Genomic DNA, 21,458 nt, shown 5'->3' on the forward strand with positions numbered 1-21,458 from the left:
ATCAGTGATACATGATATATAATATATAGAGCAGGATCCTATCAGTGGTACACAATATATTATATACAGAGCAGCATCCCATCGGTGACATATAATGTATTATATACAGACCAGCATCCCAGCGGTGACACACAATGTATAATTTACAGTGCAGCATCATGTCAGTGATACACAATATATAATGTGCAGATTAGCATCTCATCAGTGATACATAATGTATAATATACAGGGCAGCATCACGTCAGTCATAGACAATGTATAATATAAAGAGCAGCATCCCTTCAATGATACACAATGTAAAATATACAAAGCATCTTCCCTTCAGGAACAAAATATATAATATACAGAACAGTATCCCATCAGTGATGCACAATGTATAATATACAGAGCAGCATCTGATCAGTGATGCTCAGTTTATAATATACACAGCAGCATCCCATAATTGATACACAATATATAATATACAGGGCAGCATTCCATAAGTGATACACAATGTATAAAATACAGAGCGCATCTTATCAGTAATACACGATAACTAATATACAGATCAGCATCCCATCAGTGATGCACAATGTATAATATACACAGCAACATCCCATCAGTGATAGACAATGTATAATAGACAGGGCAGAATCCCATCAATGATACACAATGTATAATATACAGAACAGCATCCCATCAGTGATGCACAATGTATAATATATAGAGGAGCATCCCAAAAGTGATACACAATACAGAATATACAGAGCAGCATCCCATAAGTCATACACATTGTATAAAATACACAGCAGCATCGTGTCTGTGATACACAATGTATAATATACTGAACAGCATCCCATCAGTGATAAACAATGTAAAATACACAGGGCAGCATCCCATCAGTGATACACAATATATTATATACAGAGCAGCATTATATCAGTGATATAGAATGTATAGTAAACAGGCAGAATCCCATCAGTGATACACAGTGTGTAATATACAGAGCAGCATCCCATCAATGATGCACAATGTATAATATAAAGAGCAGCATCCCATCAGTGATGCACAATATATAATATACAAAGTAGCATCCCATTAGTGATGCACAATATATAATATACAGGACAGCATCCCCTCAGAGATGCACAATGCACAATATATAGATAAGCATCCCATCAGTGATGCACAATGTATAATATACAGAGGAGCATCCCGCCAGTGATACACAATGCACAATATACAGAGTAGCATCCCATTGGTGATCCACAATGTATAATATGCAGGGCACCATCCCATCAGTGATACACAATGTATAATATACAGGGCAGCATCCTATCATTGATACACAATGTAGAATATACAGGCTAGCATTCATTCAGTGATACATGATATATAATATATAGAGCAGCATCATATCAGTGATACACAATGTATAATATACAGAGCAGCATCCCATCAGTGATATATAATGTATAATATACAGATCAGTGCACCATCAGTGACACGGAATGTATAATATACAGAGCAGCATCCCATCAGTGGCACACAATGTATATAATACAGAGCAGCAATCCATTAGTGGCACACAATGTATAATATAAAGGGCAGCATCCCTCAGTCATACACAATGTATAATATACAAAACAGCATCCCTTCAATGATACACAATGTATAATATACAGTTCAGCCTCCTATCAGTGATACACAATGTAGAATATACAGAGTAGCATCCCATTAGTGATAAACAATGTATAATATACAGAGCAGCATCCCATCAGTGATACACAACGTATAATATACAGAGGAACATCCAGAAGTGATACACATTACAGAATGTACAGAGCAGTAACCCATAAGTCATACACACCATATAATATACACAGTAGCATCCCATCAGTGATACACAATGTATAATATACCAAACAACATCCCATCAGATATGCACAATGTGTAATATACAGACCAGCATCCCCATCAGTGATATACAATGTATAATACACAGGGCAGCATCCCATCAGTGATACCCACTATATTATATACACAGCAGCATTACATCAGTGCTACAGAATGTATAATACAAAGGGAGAATCCCATCAGTGATACACAACGTATAATATACAGAGCAGACTCCCATCAGTGATGCACAATATATAATACAGAAACCAGCATCCCATTAGTGATACACAATGTAGAATATACGCAGCAGCATCCCATCAGTGATATGCAATGTATAATATGCAGGGCAGCATCCCATCAGTGATACATGATATATAATATATAGAGCAGGATTCTATCAGTTGTACACAATATATTATATACAGAGCAGCATCCCAGCGGTGACACACAATGTATAATTTACAGTGCAGCATCATGTCAGTGATACACAATGTATAATGTACAGATTAGCATCTCATCAGTGATACATAATGTATAATAGACAGGGCAGCATCCCGTCAGTCATAGACAATGTATAATATAAAGAACAGCATCCCTTCAACGATACACAATGTAAAATATACAAAGCATCTTCCCTATAGGAATATAGAACAGCATCCCCTCAGTGAAACAAAATATATAATATACAGAACAGTATCCCATCAGCAATGCACAATGTATAATATACAGAGCAGCATCCGATCATTGATGCACAGTTTATAATATACACAGCAGCATCCCATCATTGATACACAATATATAATATATAATATACAGGCAGCATCCCATAAGTGATGCACAATGTATAAAATACAGAGCGCATCTTATCAGTAATACACGATAACTAATATACAGATGAGCATCCCATCAGTGATGCACAATGTATAATATACACAGCAGCATCCCATCAGTAATAGACAATGTATAATATACAGGGCAGAATCCCATCAATGATACACAATGTATAATATACAGAACAGCATCCCATCAGTGATGCACAATGTATAATATACAGAGGAGCATCCCAAAAGTGATACATAATACAGAATATACAGAGCAGCATCCCAAAAGTCATACACATTGTATAATATACACATCAGCATCTTGTCTGTGATACACAATGTATAATATACTGAACAGCATCCCATCAGTGATACACAACGAATAATATACAGAGTAGCATCCCATCAGTGATAAACAATGTATAATACACAGGGCAGCATCCCATCAGTGATACACAATATATTATATACAAAGCAGCATTATATCAGTGATACAGAATGTATAGTAAACAGGCAGAATCCCATCAGTGATACACAGTGTGTAATATACAGAGCAGCATCCCATCAGTGATGCACAATGTATAATATAAAGAGCAGCATCCCATCAGTGATGCACAAGATATAATATACAAAGTAGCATCCCATTAGTGATGCGCAATATATAATATACAGGACAGCATCCCCTCAGAGATGCACAATGCATAATATATAGAGAAGCATTTTATCAGTGATGTACAATGTATAATATACAAAGGAGCATCCCATCAGTGATACACAATGCACAATATACAGAGTAGCATCCCATCAGTGATACACAATGTATAATATACAGGGCAGCATCCTATCAATGATACACAATGTAGAATATACATGCTAGCATCCATTCAGTGATACATGATAAATAATATATAGAGCAGCATCATATCAGTGATGCACAATGTATAATATACAGAGCAGCATCCCATCAGTGATATACAATGTATAATATACAGACCAGCGCACCAACAGTGACACACAATGTATAATTTACAGAGCAGCAGCCTGTCAGTGATACACAATGTATAATGTAAAGATTAGCATCCCATCAGTGACACACAATGTATATGATACAGAGCAGCAATCCGTTAGTGACACACAATGTATAATATAAAGGACAGCATCTCTCAGTCATACACAATGTATAATATTCAAAACAGCATCCCTTCAATGATACACAATGTATAATATACAGTTCAGCCTCCTATCAGTGATACACAATGTAGAATATACAGGGTAGCATCCCATCAGTGATACATGATATATAATATATAGAGCAGCATCCCATCAGTGATATGCAATGTATAATATACAGAGCAGCATCCCATTAGTGATAAACAATGTTTAACATACAGAGCATCATCTCATCAGTGATACACAATGTACAATATGCAGAGCAGCATCCCATGAGTGATACACAATGTATAATATACAAAGCAATATCCCATCAGTGATACACAATGTATAATATACAGAGCAGCATTCCATTATTGATGCACAAATTATAATATATAGATCAGCATCCCATCAGTGATTCACAACATAATATACAGAGCAGCATCCCATCGGTGATGCACAATGTATAATATACAGAGCAGCATTCCTTCAGTGATAAACAATGCATAATATACTGAACAGCATCCCATCAGACATGTACAATGCATAATATACAGAGCAGCATCCCATTAGTGATACACAATGTATAAAATACAAAGCAGCATCCCATCACTCATATACAATATATAATATACAGGGCAACATGCCATCAGTAATACACAATGTTTAATATAAAGAGGAGCATCCGATGAGTGATACAGGAGATATAATATACAGAGCAGCATCCCATCAGTGATACACAATGTTTAAAATCCTGACCAGCATCCTGTCAATGTTACACAATGTATAATATGCAGAGTAACATGCCATCAGTGATACACAGTGTATAATATATAAAGCAGCATCCTATCAGTGATACACAATGTATAATATACAGAGCAGCATCTCATCAGTGATGCACAATATAATATATAGACTAGCATCCTATCAGTGATACACAATGTATAATATACAGAGCAGCATTGCATAAGTGATACATAATTTATAATATACAGAGCAGCAGCCCATCAGTGATACACAATATATAATATTCAGAGCAGCATTATATCAGTGATACAGAATGTATAATAAACAGGCAGAATCCCAGCAGTGATACACAATGTACAATATACAGAGCAGAATCCCATCAGTGATACACAATGTATAATATACAGAGAAGCATCCTGTCAGTGATACATAATGTGCAATATAGAGAGCAGCTTCCCATCAGTGATGCACAATATAAGATATAAAAAGGTAGCATCCTTTTAGTGATGCACAGTGTATAATATACAGGACAGCATCCCCTCAGAGATGCACAATGCACAATATATACAGACACATCCCATTAGTGATGCACAATGTATAATATACAGAGGAGCATCCCGTCAGTGATACACAATGCACAATATACAGAGTAGCATCCCATTGGTGATCCACAATGTATAATATGCAGGGCACCATCCCATCAGTGATACACAATGTATAATATACAGGGCAGCATCCTATCACTGACACACAATGTAGAATTTACAGGCTAGCATCCATTCGGTGATACATGATATATAATATATAGAGCAGCATCATATCAGTGATACACAATGTATAATATACAAAGCAGCATCCCATTAGTGATATACAATGTATAATATACAGACCAGCACACCATCAGTGACACTCAATGTATAAATTACAGAGCAGCAGCCTGTCAGTGATACACAATGTATAATGTAAAGATTAGCATATCATCACTGACACACAATGTATATAATACACAGCAGCAATCTGTTAGTGGCACACAATGTATAATATAAAGAGCAGCATCCCTTAGTCATACACAATGTATAATATACAAAACAGCATCCCTTTAATGATACACAATGTATAATATACAGTTCAGCCTCCTATCAGTGATACACAATGTAGAATATACAGGCTAGCATCCCATCAGTGATACATGATATATAATATATAGAGCAGCATCCCATCAGTGATACGCAATGTATAATATACAGAGCAGCATCCCATTAGTGATAAACAATGTATAATATACAGAGCATCATCTCATCAGTGATACACAATGTATAATATGCAGAGCAGCATCCCGTGAGTGATACACAATGTATAATATACAAAGCAATATCCCATCAGTGATACACAATGTATAATATACAGAGCAGCATTCCATTATTGATGCACAATGTATAATATATAGATCAGCATCCCATCAGTGATTCACAACATAACATACAGAGCAGCATCCCATCGGTGTTGCACAATGTATAATATACAGAGCAGCATTCCTTCAGTGATAAACAATGCATAATATACTGAACAGCATCCCATCAGGGATGTACAATGTATAATATACAGATCAGCATCCCATTTGATACACAATGTATAAAATACACAGCAGCCTCCCATCACTCATATACAATATATAATATACAGGGCAACATGCCATCAGTAATACACAATGTATAATATAAAGAGGAGCGTCTGATGAGGGATACAAGAGATATAATATACAGAGCAGCATCCCATCAGTGATACACAATGTTTAAAATTCCGAACAGCATCCTGTCAATGTTACACAATGTATAATATGCAGAGTAACATGCCATCAGTGATACACAATGTATAATATACAGAGCAGCATCTCATCAGTGATGCACAATATAATATATAGACTAGCATCCTATCAGTGATACACAATGTATAATATACAGAGCAGCATCCCATAAGTGATACATAATTTATAATATACAGAACAGCATCCCATCAGTGATACACAACATATTATATACAGAGCAGCATTATATCAGTGATACAGAATGTATAATAAACAGGCAGAATCCCAGCAGTGATATACAATGTACAATATACAGAGCAGCATCCCATCAGTGATACACAATGTATAATATACAGAGAAGCATCCCGTCAGTGATACACAATGTGTAATATAGAGAGCAGCATCCCATCAGAGATGCACACTATATAATATAAAACATAGCATCCTATTAGTGATGCACAGTGTATAATATACAGGACAGCATTCCCCCGGAGAAGCACAATGCACAATATAAAGAAAAGCATCCCATCAGTGATACACAATGTATAATATACAGGGCAGTATCCTATCAGTGATACACAATGCAGAATATACAGGGTAGCATCCCATTAGTGATACATGATATATAATATATAGAACAGCATCCTATCAGTGATACACAATGTATAAAATACAGAGCAGCATCCCATCAGTGATGCACAATGTATAATATACAGAGCAGCATCCCATCAGTGATACACAATGTATAATTTACAGAACAGCATCCCATCAGTGATGCACAATGTATAATATACAGAACAGCATCCCATCAGTGATGCACAATGTATAATATACAGAGCAGCATCTGATCAGTGATACACAATGTACAATATACAGGGCAGCATCCCATCAGTGATGCGCAATGTATAATATACAGAGCAGCATCCCATCAGTGATACACAATGTGTAACATACAGAGCTGCATTCCATCAGTGATACAGAATGTATAATATACAGAACAGCATCCATGCAAAGATGCACAATGCACAATATTCAGAGCAGCATCCCATCTGTGATGCAGAATGTATAATATACAGAGCAGCATCTAATCAGTGAAACACAATGTATAGCATACAGAGCAGCATCCCATCAGTAATGCACAATGTATAATATACAGAGCAGAATCCCATCAGTGATGTACAATGTATAATATACAGAGCAGCATCGAACTAGTGATACACAATGTATAACATACAGAGCAGCATCCTGTCAGTGATACAGAATGTATAATATGCAGAACAGCATCCATTCAAAGATGCACAATGCACAATATTCAGAGCAGAATCCCATCAGGGATACATAATGTATAACATACACAGTGGCATCCCATCAGTGACACAATGTATAATATGCATGGCTTCATCCCATCTGTGATACACATGGTATAATATGCAGAGCAGCAACCCATCAGTGATACAGAATGCATAATATAGAGTGCAGCATCCCATTAGTGATACACAATGTATAATATACACAGCAGTATACCATCAGTGATACACAGTGTATAACATATAGAGCAACATCCCATCAGTGATACACAATGTATAATATACAGAGCAGTATGCCATCAGTGATGCACAATGTATAATATGCAGAGCAGCATCCCATCAGTGATGTGCAATGTATAATATACATACAGCATCCTATCAATGATGCACAATGTATAATATGCAGAGCAGCATGTCATAATTTATTCACACTGTATAAGATACATAGCAGAATCCCATCAGTGATTCACAATATATATTATACAGAGCAGTATCCCATCAGTGATTCACAATATATAATATACAGAGCAGCATCCCTTCAGTGATACACACTGTATAATATACAGAGCAGCATCCCATGAGTGATACACAATGTATAATATACAGAGCAATATCCCATCAGTGATACACAACGTATAATATACAGAACAGCATCCCATTATAGATGGACAACATATCATATATAGAGCAGCAGCACATCAGTGATCACAATATAATATACACAGCAGCATCCCACTGGTGATGCACAATGTATAGTATACAGAGTAGCATTCCTTCAGTGATAAACACTGTATAATATACTGAGCAGCATCCCATCAGGGATGTACAATGTATAATATACAGAGCAGCATCCCATTAGCGATACACAATGTATAAAATACACAGCAGCATCCCATCATTGATATACAATATATAATATACAGGGCAGCATGCTATCAGTAATACACAATGTATAATATAAAGAGGAGCGTCTGATGAGTGATACAGGAGATATAATATACAGAGCAGCATCCCATCAGTGATACACAATGTTTAATATCCAGAACAGAATCCTGTCAATGTTACACAATGTATAATATGAAGATTAACATGCCATCAGTGATACACAATGTATAATATTTAAAGCAGCATCCCATCAGTGATACACAATGTATAATATACAGAGCAGCATCCCGTCAGTGATGCACAATATAAAATACAGACTAGCATCCCATTAATGATACACAATGCATAATATACAGAGCAGCATCCCATTACTGATACACGGTATATAATATACAGAGCTACATCCCATCAGTGATGCACAATGTATAATATACAGAGCAGCATCCCATCAGTGATACACAATATATAATATACAGAACAGCATCCCATCAGAGATACACAATTTTTAATATACAGAGCAGCATCCCATCCATGATGCACAACATGTAATATACAGATCAACATCCCATCAGTGATATACAGTATATAATATACTGAACAGCATCCCATCAGTGATACACAATGTATAATATATAGCGCAGCATCCCATCAGTGATACACAATCTATAATTAAAAGAGCAGCATCCCATCAGTGATGCACAATGTATAATATACAAAACAGCATCCCATCAGTGATACCCAATGTATAATATACAGAGCAGCATCCCATTAGTGCTACACAATATATAATTTACAGAGCAACATCCCATCAGTGATGCACAGTATATAATATACAGATCAGCATCCCATCAGAGATGCACAATCTAATATACAGAGCAGCATTGCATCAGTGATGTACAATGTATAATATAGAGAACAGCATTCCATCAGTGATACACGATGTATAATATATACAGCAACATGCCGTCAGTGATACACAATGTATGATATACAGAGCAGCATCCCATTAGTGTTACACAATGTATAGTATACAGGGCAGTATCCCATATGTGATGTACAATATATAATATACAGAACAGCATCCCATCAGTGATAAACAATATATAATGTACAGAGCAGTATCCATCAGTGACACACAATGCATAATATACAGAGAATCATCCCATCAGTGGTACAGAATGTATAATATATAGTGTAGCATCCCATCAGTGATATGCAATGTATAATATACAAAATAGCATCCCATCAGTGATACACAATATGGAATATATAGAGCAGCATCCCATCAGTGATGCACAATGTATATTGTCCATTGCAGCATCCCATCAGTGATGTTTATTTATTTACATTTTTTTACGGGGAAATTCCGACCGCAGGTCCTTTTTCAGCAGATGCCCCAGGAGAAAAGCTCCACATCATGTATATGATAAATAGAGATACAAAGTTGCAGCAATAGTAAACAAAATTGCAGGTTGTTGGCTTTAATACAATAACAAGATATTGATTATCAACAGTATATACAGAAAATGTTCCAAGTTAAGACAGTTGCTTGTTGTTTATAATATTAGTAACACAGCTGTCAGACAAGATGTTAAAGTATGTAAAAACAACTAGCTGTTTCTGAGTGTGGTTAATAGTGGTGGTAGTATAGTTGGGTTAAGAGTCTAGGTGGGGGGGTAATGGGTGGGGGTGTTAGTCTGGATTAGAGCAAGGAGAAAGCCAGTGCAAATTTAAGTGGAATTTGAGTGCAGTCTTGAAAAGGCTGTTGGAAGGTAGACTAGCTATAGAGGGTGAAAGATTGTTCCAAAGTTTAGATATAGTACATGGAAATATGGCTTCTCCTGCTGAGTTTTTGGGTTTGATAACAGTGAGTTGATTTTTGTTGCTTGATCTTAGGGACCTAGTTGGGTGATAGGGTTAGAGAAGGCTTTGAAGGGAAGGAATGTTAAGGGGGTGGTTAATAAGTTTATGAGCGAGGGTGAGTTGATTAAATTGAAGGAGTTGTGGGAGTTCTAGCCAGTTTAGTTTTTTAAGGGAGATACAATGATGACTGTGGTAGGAGGTTTCAGTGGCAAATTTAGCAATTTTGTTGTAACAAGCATCCAGCTTGTGTAAGTCTGTCTGTTTATAGTTGGTAAGTATGTGGGATGCATAGAGTAGGGTGGAGATTAGTTTGAAATTGGCTATGGAGATTCTAGTAGCCTTGGTTAGGAATTGGCAGCTTCAATATAATACACCAAGTTTCTTGTGAACTTTTTTTTGTGAGAGATATGTGGGTGTTAAATCTAAGTTTGTTGTTTATTTCCACACCAAGTAATTTTGTGTGTTCTGATGGAGAGATTATGGTATTGTCTTTGGCAATAATGTTGAAGTGGGGGGTGTTTTGAGTGGCTTTGAAAGGTTGGAACAGAAGTTTTGTCTTACTTGGGTTGAGTAGGAGCTGAGCATTGGATAGCCAGCTTTCTATAGAAGAGAATGATTCCTGTGTGATTTGTTGTAGTTCTGGTAGAGTGGGGGCGGAGCAGATGAGAGTAGAGTCATCTGCGTACTGTACAAGAGATGCTTGTGTGGTGGCAGTATGTAGGTTGTTAGTGAAATGTGAGAATACTCTTGGGGAACTCCAAGAGTAACTGGGAGGCAAGGTGATATGTTATCATCCCAGATTTCTGATTGCTGGCATCTGTGTAGATAGCTGTGGAACCAGTTGCAGGCTGGTTGTGAGAAGGAGAGGTTGGGAGAGTAGAGAGTAGAAGTTCATGAGATACCATGTCAAAGGCCTTTGAAAGATCTAGAAATATGGCAGTATTGAAGAGGCCATTTTTTTTGTGATGAAGTATAGTGTTGATGAAGGAGAGCAGAGCGGAGGTAGTGCTATGATATGGCCTGAAACCATGTTGGGTTTTGGAGAGGAGATTATTAGCTAGGAGGTAGTTGGAGACCTGGGTGTTGATACATTTTTGAAGTATCTTGGAGAGAGGGGAGAGGATAGCAATGGGGCAGTAATTGGAGAGGTCAGTGGAAGGGGTTCCTTTTGTGGAGGGGAATGATGTGGGATATTTTCCATATCAAGGGAACATAGTCTTTTGTTATGGAACAGTTGATTAGAATTGAAATTGGGTAGGTTAGTGTATCAGATGCAATTTTCAAGTATTCAGAGGGGAGGTTGTCAGCTGTGATTTTGGTGGGTTTAAGTTTTAACAATAGTCTTTTATGTTGACGGTAGGCACTGAGGTGAAGAAGAAAAGAGGAATGGAGTGTTTAGGGTTAGGAGTTGGGGGACTGTTGTAGAGAAATGTTTGTTTAGAGATGTTATAGTTTCAGTAAAGTGTTTGTTGAAGGATTCAGCAATACTGCTGGAGGAGGAGGTACGAATGGCTGGGGGGTATCAACCTTCCCTGGGTGAAGAATATTGTTAATAGTGGTCCAGAATCACTTAGGGTTGTGGTTGGTAGAGTTTAGGGTGGATTTATAATAGAGGGATTTGTCTAATTTTATATGCACTTTGGCTTTATTGCCCAGTTGAAGGAATGATTGCCTATCTGAGCTATTTTTTGTTAGACGCCAGTGCTCCCAGGCCTTATCTCTGGATTTCATTAGGGTTCTGGTGGTCTTTTATAACCATGGAGCATGCCTGGGTCTGACTTTGGCATTTCTTACAGGAGCATGGGTGTTTAGGATGGAGAGGAAGGTACTGTTGAAGACGTGGACAGCCTTACTGAGGTTGGGGTATTTTAGTGGTGACCAGTTATTTTTTTTGCGGGAAGGAGATGGGGTTAAAGTTGGACTTGTTCCGTATTTGCCTGTGGATAATGGGCTTCAGACTGTTTGTGTAGTGCTGAATTAGTAAAGTGGGGGAGTGGTCATTAAGACTGTCAGGTAAGCAGCCAGTATGAGTGAGGGGCTTTGTTGACTAGGATCCAGTCAAGTAAGGTATGATTGTTAGGGTTTTTGTTGATTCGGGTAGGGGATTGAATGAGTTGAGTGAACCAATGGAGATTAAGGCGAATGGTTGAGAGACTGTTATTACAAGATAGCTAGTTGATGTTAAAGTCACTGAGAATAATGGTTTCCTGGGGTAGAGATAGAGTAGCCCAGCTCAGGAGATTTTCTAGGGGTGTGATATTTTGCCCTGGTGGGAAATAGCATCCTATGATATTGATTATTTTGTTTGGGTTATTTTGAGATTGACATAAAGGATTTCTTCATTGTTGTGGTGAGGGGCATATGAGTTCAGGAGCTGAATATTGAGGTGGTGTTTAAATATCAATGCTATACCACCTCCTATTTTTGACAATCTGTCTATGAGAAGGATGTTGTATTCAGGTGGAAGTATTTCCTCACTTTTGATGTGAGGTTTGAGCCAGGTTTCAGTTAGGAAGAGAATATCTGGGGAATATATCCTTATGCTGGCATGTAGTTCTTGGATTTTATTGCATATGCTTCTGATGTTTAGGGACATTATAAGTAGGCCTGTTGTTTTCTTGTTGGCTAGGAGTTGAGTTGTGGGGGGGTTGTTTGGACTAGAGTTTGTGGCTGGGTTGGATATGAGAGGACCAGGGTTTGGATGGATGTCTCCAGCGAGGGCTAGTTTATAGAGGGTGTTTAGGATATGTTTTATATACATAGTAAATTGCTTATGGTATCATAGGGATATTTTATTTCTGAGTGTGTTAGGCATTTGGTAATGGAGTGTGAGTATTGGGAAGATGGTTTTAGTGGCAGGGGTTGTATAGTTAAAGTGTAAATGTTTGAGGGAGGGTGTTGAGAGAATACAGTGGAAGTTGTTGAGGCATGTAACTGTGGAGGCTTGGTAGGATGTAATGTGAGCTAGAACTACGCAGGTTAGGATTGTTATTATATTAGGTAGTAGCATGATTGTGTTGGATGTAGGGGGAGGGGGTGAGTAGTGGTGTAGCCTAATTGCTGGCAATTAAGGGTGGGGTTAAGGCTAGGAATAAATGTAGAGGTACTGGGGGTGGGTGGGAATAGGGGTCAGGGAGGGGAGCGAAGAGAGTGTAGTGAAAGGAGAGGGCTAGAACCCCCCAGGCTAAAGATTGCAGGGTAAGTGTCTAAACAGCCAAATTGTTAGGAGTTATTAGAATCTAGTAGGGAAAAACAATCTATAGACCCGATTTCAGCTGTGTCCTTTCTGGGTAGATATCTAGTTTGAAGCAGACAAAAAGTGACAGTTTAAGTACCTTTTTGCCTCTATTTTACAAGTGGGCAATTCCAGTGTATTTACTGGGTTACATTTTTTACCTAGAGCTTTATCTTGGTTTACTGATAACTAAAAAGGAAAAGTTAACTGAGGAATGTATTTACAGCAGATGTGGGTGGGGGTGCAGCTGCTGTCCCTAGCCATGGGTAGAGCCAGTTATTTCTGCTTTAGACGAGGTACTTTCTACAGTAGCAGGCTAAGAGGAAAATGTCGCTAGACACCTACAGTAACTTATTTGCTTTTTAAAGCCCTTGAGTCCTTGTGGCTGGTTTCTTCACTGCAGATGTGGCCAATGGCCAAGGATTCAGCAAGTGGGGGACTGAGAGAGAACCCGTTTGCAGGGACAGTGGTCACTAAATGAAAGGATGGAGACAAAAACAATTATTATGTTAAGGTCTCTGAAAGGGGAATGAGAGAGAAGTACTGTAAAAAGTAACTGAAATAATAAATTATCACCCAGGCAGGAAGGGTATTGGGTTTAAGAGTAGCAGCATGTTACACTATTTACACAGGTACAAAGTGTTTAGTAAAAAAGGCTCAGGCAACTGTTATGCATTCGCATATGAATCCCTTGACATAAAAAAAACACCTTACTTAGTGATATATACCAGATAATTTAGATAGCCCACAAATTTAAAGAGACAGTTCTATCACAAATATAGCAGTAGTAAATTATCAACACTTGTATACAACAGTATTCACATATCGCAACACAGACATTTACATATCTACATTGCTATATTTCTCTTGATACAGCAGTTCATTGGTGGCTGGTGATTTTAAATTAAAGGGGGGCTGCAGGAGACAGCTGAATGGGTGGGGCCAATTGGAAGGGGTGTGGCCAACTAGAAAGGGGTGGGGCTATGTTAAAAAACACAACAACTGGAACTTTAATTAAATACGCTGCCCTGGGTGCCAAACTGCCATTATGAGAGCCCAATAAAGACAAAATGAAGTGTAGAAGAAAAAAATATTTCAATGCATTGGCTACATGACAGCTTACTTAATATCTAGATGGAAACAAAAAGGTTGTGAGGCATGAAAAAATAAATTACTTTTTAAATACATTACTGGAATACTAGTGAAAATCAAGTATAAAAAAACAAACTTTTCCTTGCACTGCAGTTCTAATTATAACTTATATTCAGCTTTATAAAAGTACCAAGTAACATGCTGAAAGTAGAAATCTCTGTGATACCCCCACTTGTAAAAATGTTTCTTATCCAAAAAAGACCTGCTGCCTGACAACAACTATCTACTTGTTTCATGGGGAAAACATGATCAAAGTAAAAAATGAACAGCAAACAAGAAACAAGCTCAAGATAAATTGCTTAAAGGATTACTGCACAGGTTATGGACCACACATGATAGATTGGCATTATGTTTAGTTTACGGGTAAAGCCTGCTAAGATGACTAAGATGCAAATGTCCAACAAATGTAATGAGCTTCTGAAAATACTGTAATCCTGTCCTTTATTACAAATACTGTCATATGCATTTCAATACGTAAGGCTTGTACATTATCTAGTTATGTAAATATTTTCTGCATGGCAACAACAAAAAGGCTTTCAGTGTTGGTAATTATTTGACAGTATGCTTACTAAAGGTTACTTGCATCTTACAATCTCAGGCAAGCTTACCTGATGGTCATTAAAGCATTGCTACTTAAACACAAAGCAACATGGCACTGTGACAGCATGCATTTTCTGAATAATAAGAAGCATAAATCAACAGTATAAAAATATGACAGAAAACCAGAACCTTCTGCAAAATCAAGGACAGATGAAAAGCCACTGTCGTACTTGTGTCTACCTTGGATGCGGGAATACTCTGCACACTTACACTGCATAACTGCTCCTTGCCTTGCTTGGACACATCCAGAGTCACTACATGGGGGAGTGGGGTGCAACAAGTATGTCACAATTTGAAATGTCTCTGGCTGATGGTGATGGCTCTGACTCTCATACCTCTCAACCTCAGAGCAAGAAATCTGGACAAAGCCATATATGGAAGTGAGACACAGACCCAAAAATAAGGACAATTTTTAAATATTGCACTTATGAACTTAGAAAGATAATACAATAGTAGTAGGTCTTGCATTAGTATGAATTTTCTGAAGGGTATGAAATCTGAAACTCAAATGTCTGCCATTATTTTCTAACTTCAATCTTTAATGATCTGCCACTAATTTGGCAGAAAACCACAATTTTATGAAAAACAGACCAAAATTGTGATGCAAAAATATAAAATTGCCACACAATACAGCTGGGAACCTGTCAAAGAAGGGACACATTTTTAATATTAGTACTGTTAACTTGAGCAGCTGACAAAATAAGAGCATCTATATGCATTTCTGAAATAAAAGTAATCTATAACTCTGATCATTACAGTTATTTATGATTGTAAACCCTCCACTTTTTCTTCCAAAATTGCCATTTTGCAGAGGGGATCACGTCAGTCGCCCTGCTAGACAGGGGTCTAGGGAAGAAATAGCCAGGGAATTGTTATGGCTAGGCTTGTATAGGCCCTAGGGCTGATAGCCTAGTACCAACCTATGAACCTATGGGTTATTAGGGGGAGAGCAACATTTTGAGCAAAAATTGGGGACAGTTGAGAGGTTTGGATATTCCTAATTCTATAAAGCAATTTATTTGCATGTACCTCTCAACCTCTTAATGCAGGAAATCTGGACAAGGCCAAATAAATATATTGGGGGAACTTACAAACAGTACTAAAAATTGCTCTTGTATAAACTTAAGACAGTTGATAGAATAACAGGTCTTGCTTTAGCATGCATTTTTCTGAAGGTTATAATGTCTGAAACTTGATGTCTGTCATTATTTAGTGACTTCATTCCTAAATGATTTGCCAGAAAACCACCAATTTTATGAGAAACAAACCAAAAATAAAAAGCAAAAATCTATTCATTCTCCAAAAATCTGGACAGTTGAGAGGTATAGTTCAGCCGGGGCTGTCTGAGTTTGCTGCCCTTCCCCCCTCACAAAATCATGTTTGAATGGAGCCTCCCCCCTGCAGCCATTCCAATGACCCATTCCTTGGTTATTTTGCCCCATTTACCATAAACACTGTAATATGCATACTGATTTACTTCTGCTATGATATGGATTTCATTTGAAAGTTTTATTTTGCATTTTACAGCACAGACCCTAGTAGATATCTGCTAAACAAAGCATTGCAGTCTCACAATGAAAATAGACTTAGCATTAAAACTTCTCATAGGTTCATAGGTTCATAGGTGGGTACTAGGCTATCTGCCCAAAGGAATTTATAAGCCTAGCCAGTATGTGTTGGCTTTCGCCGTCCCCTTAGATTAGTTCCCTGTGCCTCTGTCCAGCAGAGCCACTGAACGGATCCCCGAGGTAAACTTTCTGTTTCTCATTCACTTGTTTCTTTTGAAGAGTATTAGCGAGGAGCTCTGCCTAATGTAGATTGGGATCTTGTTCCAAAGCATGGGAAGTCTCTGGGACAGGAATCTATCCCTCCAACATGTCCTATTTATTGTTGTGGTAAGGTTTAGATCCCTAGAGCATGTGGCTCGAGGGGATAAGGTTTTCTTTAGGTGGAGCATGTCCATCAATTCTGGGTTGGACTTGGCCTTGTATGTCAGGCAGAGATCACCTCTGAGTAGGCGGTATGCAACCAAGTACAACTGGAGTATCTTCAGTCGAGCTACATAGGACATCTGTTTGAGGCCATTGATCCTCTTGGTGAGGTACTTCTGTGGTCTTTCCAGCTGTTGCAGGTGTCTTGTAAGGTACATCCCAAATGGGGCATTGTACTCTAAGATGGGTCTGATGAGTGATGAGTACAGGGGCACAATGACCTCTTTTGATCTGGATGCAAACCCTTTTGTGATTAGGCGGGCCACGTAGAAGGATTTTCTAACCACTTTGGCAATGTGATTATCAAAGGTGAGATTACTATCTACTTGGGTCTCCAGATCCCTTATTACATCTTCCGTATTTAGGGGACTGCCACCTATGTGGTAGTTTGTGGGTACTTTTTTTTTCCAAAGGGGATGACTATGCACTTTTTGGCATTTAGCTTGAAGCCATGATTTTGACACCAGGTATCTGTCTCAGTGAGACCCTTTTGGAGGATGTCTGTGTCAGCCGGAGAGTCAATTATAGTGCCCAGTTTACAGTTGTCTGCAAAGTTGGTCAGCCATAGTCCTCCTGTGCTTGCCTGTACCTCTGAGAAGTATATGCCAAACAGGAGGGGTCCTAGGACTGAGCCCTTGGGAACACCACTTGTAACCGGTTTAGAGATGGACCTAGCTCCCACAACTGTCAACATGTGGGTTCTGTCCATGAGCCAGCTGGCAACCCATCTTGTGATGTAGGGGTTTATGTTCTGGCTGGTGAGCTTGTCTATAATACCAGAATGGGGAATGGTGTTGAAGGCCTTAGCAAGGTCTAGGTAGGCTGTGTGTACCACCTTCTATAGCCTTGGTAACTGTCTCAAAGAAGTCCACCAGGTTTAGGAGGCATGATCTGCCCTTAACAAAGCCAAACTGGGTAGGGTCCAGTGTTTGGAGGTTCCCAATGTCTCTGTTAATGAGTTCCATGATGATGCGCTCCATAGCCTTGCAGACCAAGCTAGTCAGGCTTATAGGGTAATAGTTCCCAGAGTCTGCTGTGGCTCCACTTTTGTGGAGTGGGATAACCGTTGCTGTGTGCCACTCTATGGGTATGTAGTCTGTGGAGAGGCTGAGGTTGAACAGTGTGTTTAGGTGAGGGGTTAGTTCATCTTTGAGCTCATGTAGGATGCAGTCTGGGACACTTTCCCATCCCACTGATGCTGAGTTTTTGGCTTTGGAGATGGCTGTTTTAACCTGAGTGTCTGTGATTTCAGGGACTCTACATTCTTCTGGTACGGTTATGGGTCCTTTTGGGGGTGAGATGGGGGTGAAGTCTGTGCTGAACCTATCTGCCAGGATGTTGTCAATATCGGTTGGTTCAGTGTATTTTGTGCCATTATACACTAACGCCGAGCAGATCTGAGCATTGCCCCTTAAATTCTTGACATAGCTAAAGAATGCCTGCCATTGAAACTCACATTCATTGAAACAACATTGAAACCCACATCCGAAGAAAATACATTTTGCCTGTGGCCGATAAAGATTAACTTTGGGCTGTTTTCAAATCATAGGCCCTTTGAACATGAAACATACACATGCTCTTTGATACACCTTCCTGATTGTATTAAATTATATTCCTTGTACAATACAATACAGTTGTAAGAGGGCACTTTAAATTTATTGTTTTGAACATGTTTCCAGTAAACAATGAAACAAAATGCATGCACCAATAATGACAAAACTGCTCAATTCAGAACATTTTCATCATAAAAGTCTACTCAAACTTACATTTCCATCATAAAAGTCTACTCACACTTCTACAGTCCACCAGTATCAGTAAATATGCACACTCTCTGAAGAAGTAAAAGTCATCTAAATAATTCCACATTAAAGAAATATGTAATTAATGAAGAGGTTGCTGCTAGCAAACAACTTTATATGTCATTGTTTCATCAACACAAAGTGGTTGATGCCCTTGAGGAATAAATTGCCCATGTTGCATTAAAAAAATTATAAGCTATTAATACTGCAGTAGGGAATGGATGGCAAACTGATAACAGGTTCATAGTTACTAAGTATCTTCACCAAAAAGGACTGTAGCATCCACCCCATTTACAAAACAGTACAGTATTAGCAATGCATCTACCTACTGTGGGACTAGAACCCACAGCCTTCTGCATTAAAAGCAAGTACACTACCTGTTGTGCTATTAACCAAGCAAGCAGAGTCATCATAAGCAGTACTAAACTTGTGTTCCCCTGCAGCTCTCAGATCCTTGTAAAATCTACTCGACACTCCACTGTATCTCTGAACTTTGCAGCACAAGAAATCTGGAAAAAGCCAAAATTTATTGGGGGGGGGCAAAAGCCCCAAAACCAGGGCCATATTTTAAACATTGCTTGTATAATGTTGGAAAGTTGCTACAATAAAATGCTGTGTTACCACCATACATTTCACTGCCAAGTCTTGAACCCAGGGGAACCCTGTGCAAAACAGTCAGAGCAACATACCACTATGCCAAATCAGCTGTTTTGTGAAAGAGAGGAAGACTGAAACTTAAATGACTTCCATTTACTGAATTCAGTTCTCACCATAGCTGTCAACCTCTTAGCACAAAATACCTAAACAAAGCCAATAATGGGGGAATACAGTCCCCAAACATATTCAGTGAATTCATTTCTCACCATACCTCTCAAACTCTTAGCAAAAAACACATGGACAAAGCCAGTAATGGGGGAATACAGCCCCCAAACATATTCAGTGAATTCAGTTCTCACCATAGCTCTCAACCTTAGCACAAAAAAATCTGGACAAAGCCAATAATGGGGGAATACAGTCACAAAAATAAGGGCAAATTTCAAATATCCATGTTATAAACGTAGAAAATTGCTAGAATAAAATGTCATGTACTTTTTGAAGAATATGAAGTCTGAAATTCAAATGCCTATTATTTTTATTTAACATTTGTTAACCAGGAAAGTCTGACTTGGAACAAAAGCTAATTTTCAGCAGAGCAGGGAGAAACACTCCAGATGTGTCTTTGTAAAATGAGAAGACATGCAGACTCCACACAGAAAGCACCCCAGCCAAGAATTGAACCAGAGAACCTGTAGCTGTCAGGCAACAATGCTACTAGTGCATCACTGCACTATTTACTTTGCCAGGAACAACAAACATACAGAAACCACAGATTTTATGAGGAACAGAACAAATATGATGCAAAAACCTGCAACTTTTTTTACAAATGGTGGTGGGTAGGGAATTCAGGCCCTTACTACATGCACCCAAGGTACAGAGTTCAAGCCTGAGTATTTTCTAGCCACCAGTATGTAGCAACTGGGGCATTACACACACACCCTACCTCCAGCAGATCTAAGTCCTCATCCTCTGCAGCAGATCCGATCTGTTCCTCTATCCTCATTATCTGCAGCAGATCCGATCCGTTCCTCCATGGCAGCTAAGTCCTCATCCTCCACAGTGGCCTGAATCCATCCTTTGCAGCAGCCTGATCAATTGTCCATCCTCCATAGCAGCTCGTACAGGCTGTACTGGTGGTTTCCCCGTGAGTAAGCTGGAGCCTCCAGCCTGCAGGCGATGCAGTCCGGTGTTCTTCCTGTCTGTGCAATTGTCACCACACAGACTTCTGGGTTGGCAGGGCAGAGTTCCCTTCCTTCCCTATCCAGACTGCCTAACACAGCAGTCTGGGGTTCAGGAACTAAGCATGCATGTGTGGAGTTCCAGGACTCGCACATTTTTTTTTCTATTAACTTTCTACAGTGGGGGGACTCACAATTTATTTTTCTTTTTTCTTTCTACAGGTGGGGAGGGCTGCAGTGCTGCTGTCCTATAGCATGGGCCACCCCTGCAATAGTTAAAACAACTAAGGATCCCTCTGACTTGGCAGCAAAACAGGTCTAATATGGTGTTCTGTTTATTTATTTATTTATTTGCAGTTTGTTAACCAGGATAGTCCATTGGGCCAATACGAACCCATTTTCAATGGAGTCCTGGGGAGAAAAGCTCCAATACAAAGGTTACAAAAAGA

Source organism: Protopterus annectens, chromosome 1.part1 (assembly GCF_019279795.1).
Source record: "Protopterus annectens isolate FY-2018-M chromosome 1.part1, PAN1.0, whole genome shotgun sequence".
Lineage (NCBI taxonomy): Eukaryota > Metazoa > Chordata > Ceratodontiformes > Protopteridae > Protopterus > Protopterus annectens.